This window comes from Malania oleifera, chromosome 9 (genome assembly GCF_029873635.1).
Source record: "Malania oleifera isolate guangnan ecotype guangnan chromosome 9, ASM2987363v1, whole genome shotgun sequence".
Classification (NCBI taxonomy): Eukaryota; Viridiplantae; Streptophyta; class Magnoliopsida; order Santalales; family Ximeniaceae; genus Malania; species Malania oleifera.
Window position 1 is genome coordinate 49,511,234 of NC_080425.1, and position 4,381 is coordinate 49,515,614.

Here is a 4,381-nt window from a genome sequence, read left to right on the forward strand (position 1 = left end):
AATTACGCAGTTTAAGCGCGTAATCAGAAATGAGCTCATTTTTGTTTAGAAAAAAAATTTCTCTCTCTTTCTCTCTCCTAGGGTTTTTAGGTTTTCTCTCTCTAATGCTCTTTCGGGCTTCCTTGTGTTCTCCAATCCTCTCTCCCTCCTCCCAACTCGTTGGTTGTCTATCCTTAGAAAATTTAAATGACTAAGGTTTCGAGATTTTGAAGGTTTTAGGCAGATTTTCTAGGAATGGGTAAGGGTATTAGATTATGTCAGCTCTTTTTGAATTATAAAACGATTAAACTGATGTATATGATTTTATAAATGGTATATGTGATTTTTTGAACAAATCGAGCTTATGAAATGATAGTTTTGGGTATTATACATATTTGGGAAAAACTAAAGTGAATGGGTTGATCATCTCCTTTTTCCTATAAAACATATAGTTTGAGTTAAATAAAACCCTAGAGATGATCATACCCTTGTTTTCAATAAATTATATGTTTCCTCGGGCTGATTGTTGTATTATAATTTATCAGTCAAAATTGTGTGGCATGAGAACGAGTATTATAGTATGATTAAATATGATAGTTTAATCAGCTGATTTTATCAGTATATGTTATAATAGATTTGTACGGTTATGATATAACGATATGGCGACTATATGTCAGTTGTGATATAATGATATAGCGGCTATATGCCAGTTGTGATATACTTATATGGCAGCTAAATGCTGAGTTATGAAATGGCGACTGTATGTTGAGCTATGAAATGGCGGTTGTATGCCGAGTTATAATATGGCATGTTTTATATAGATATATGGAAATGAGATTTTATTACAGTTTTTATCACGTAAATTGCAATATATGGTTTAAGAACCCTGAGGGATATATGTAATGTGAGCATGGTACCGTAGCTATAATCAGGAGGGAGTGCAACGACATTGGTATGAAAGTGTGGTAGTGAATAGTCGATTTGGTTTGGGTACAATACTACTCTTGTAGGCTATGCCGAGAGACCCCTCCTAAAGGATATTCCAAGGTACCCTACTGAGGTACATTCCGGGATAGGGTAGGCAAATCGTACTTACAGATCAGTTCGATTGGCTTAGCATTGGTCGGTTGGCCATATGCTAAGTCCAAGCTTTGGGCAACACAACCCGTCATAGGGCAAAAGCATGTTGTTAGTTCAGTGACCCAAGAGACTGGTTCTTCTATGCATTTATTTGTGAATTTATGAGAAATAGTCTATATTGAGCCAAATTATGTTATATAGGAAAATATACGTATTTTCAGTTACATGAGTACAATTTTCAAATGTCATTTCCTATTCAATTAAATAAATGGGAATATTATGTTCACACTAAAACTCATGTTAGCCACACATTGATGATCCTTATTGAGAAATGTCTCACCCCAATATCCATCTCATATTTCAAGTCCTATAGGGAATCAGTCCTAGCGTGCTACGGGGCTAGGAGTAGTTTCTCTTGTTAGTTTATGTAAGTATGGTGAAATACTGGATTATGTTATATTTTGTCTACTTTGGGATGTAATATATGTTATGGAGATACATATGTATAATTGGGATAATTGAAACTCTGGTAATGTGTTTTGAGGTGGTTAGTCTTCTGTTGCATATTTATGTTTTCGGTTAGGGATAGGAACACCTAGGACCCCAGTTTGGGGGCGGGTTGTGTATTTATGGTATCAGAGATTATTACAAGGATTTATGAAGGTTTTCCTATATGGCACCTTGGGCCCCACATGGCAGGTTCGGGGCATGACAGATTATGCTAGGGATTTTTAGAAAATTTACCGACTAAAAGGCAATATTTGATTACAGAAATTATATGTATACTTTTTCTAGATATTCAGACATATGGAAAATGAAATTTATGAATTAATGTATGTTTTTAGGAAATCAGATGTTTGAACAGAGTAAACCCTAGAAGCGGATTTAATATTATTTTTCAGCTAAATATGTTTTCCCGGGGCAATTATTAAATTATAATGTAACACTCACTTGTGTGGCATGAGTATGAATATTTTACAATACCTATATATATATATATATATATATGCAGACCAGATTATTTTATGATTATATAGAATAAGTACAGTTTGATAATGATTTTTAGAAATGTTATAAACATTACAGAAATTATGATATTGTTCATTATATTATGACCGTTCAGTTTCAGCCGGCCTAGTGTCGTGACAATTCAGTCGGCCTAGTGTCGTGACAATTCAACCAGCCTAGTGCTATGATAGTTCAATCGGCCCAGTGCCGTGAAAATTCAGCTAGCCTAGTGCCGTGATAGCTCAGCCAGCCCAGTGTCGTGATAGCTCAGCCAGCCTAGTGCCATGACAATTCAGCTGACTTTATGCCATGATCAGCTATGATATAACAATTTATTCAGAAATTATGATATAACAATTTATTCAGAAATTATAATGACATATTTTACATAGAAACATGAAAATGAGTTATGTTACAGTCATACTTTGAAATGTATTATATGATAGTAGAACCCTGATAGATTAGTTTAGATTCAGAATATGGTATTGCAGCTTTTATGTTAGATTAGTACCACCACACGTCTCAAATAGAGTGTTGGTGATTAGATAGACGATTGAGCCCAAAGGAGGGTAGTGTGCCCCTCTGAAAGTTTGGACCAAGCTAGGTAGGCCAATCGTACTTATAGACGAGTCAGTTTTGGCTTAGCGTGGTAGGCCAACCATTACTAGGTCTCTCACCTACGGGTCGTACAACCCAATCACGTGGGGGGTAATACATGATATCAACTATTCATCCAGGGGAAAATTTCAGTATTATACATATATAGCAAATGATTTACATGTATACAGTAACTTATTAGGATATCGTATGTTTATGTTGAAAAGTATGATTTACCATACTTATATAAGTATCAATACAAATTTGCACGATTTATCGATTATAGTTGATTATGTTACAGTTAATTATTTATAGGATATGTTTATAATGCACTAGACCTCATATTGCCACACACTGATGATAATCTATCCCTTCTTATGGAGAGGTGTCTCACCCAAAAATTTAAACATTTCAGGAAACTCAGATAGCCGAGTAGAGCGAGCTCTGATGTAGAGGAGGCCTTGGTACTGTTCTAGTATTAGGGTAAGTGTTTGAAGTTGAGGGATACATTTTATGTAATCCTTAGGATATTTTTATCGATTTTGGGGACATAATGTATGTTTATGGAGACAGTAGAACTCTGGTATTGTATATGAGGTTCAAGTACATTATGTTTTCCACTGCATTGATAGTATGTATTTATGGATAGGTATATCCTCGGTATCCACTTTGGGTCTGGATTGATATTGTGATTATTATTATTGGTATCAAGGCATATTTTTAGTAGAATTTTTGGGTCATTACAGTTTAGTATCAAAGCCTAGGTTTCTAGGATCTGTAGACTTTAGTAAAGTGTGGATAACAATACCAGAGTATAGGAATAAATCTTAATGAGGGTAGGAAATGGGTAGACTGGGATTTCAGTAAGTCATTGTTGGAAGTTAATATGAGAATTTAGGGTTTGGTCTCGCAGTTTGGAGGCAAGAATTTCATGATAGCTTCTATGATTTTCCTGGAATTACGATTTTAGAAAAACCATAATAAACTATCGTCATTTTTTGTTTCTGAGCGGTAAGACTGAACCTTAAATTGGGAAATAAAGATGTTAAGTTAATTGGTTGTATGAGGATATCTCATGGTTCTTAGTTATATAAATGTGTTAGTTGTGTTATGAAGTTAGGAATCTCAGACTATTTTGTTCTATTTTCAGGATGGACCTTGGGAATAGCAATGCACACGCTGGTGGTGGTAATGATGCGAGGTTTTCCAGTATGGGCGGTAGTGATTCTGATGCAGTATTGTGTAGTGTCACCCAGCAAGTTATGGTAGAGATAGCGAGGAATTCAAGGGATCAGGGCTACCCACTAACTCACCAGGGCTGCATGATCAAGCAGTTCACTCATATAAATCCCCCATCGTTCTCAGGAGAAGCCGACCAAGGAGCAGAAAGTGATGTTTACTACTTTTAAGATGACACTGGAGGCTAAACGTTGGTGGAGATTAGTGAGGCTGCTGGAGGAGCAGAGGTCGATACCCATAGTTTTGACCTAGAGCCACTTTAAGGAAATATTCTTCAAATGGTACTTCCCCGCTACTACCAAGAATGCTAAAGCAGCGTAATTTTTGAATTTGACCTAGAGGCACTTAACGGTTCAGCAGTATGTAGCTAGATTTGTAGAGCTATCCTGATTTTCCCTATACATGGTACCAAATGAGGAGAAGAAGGTGAGGATATTTGAGAGAGGCCTGAGACAGAGTATCTATGAGCAGGTGGTGG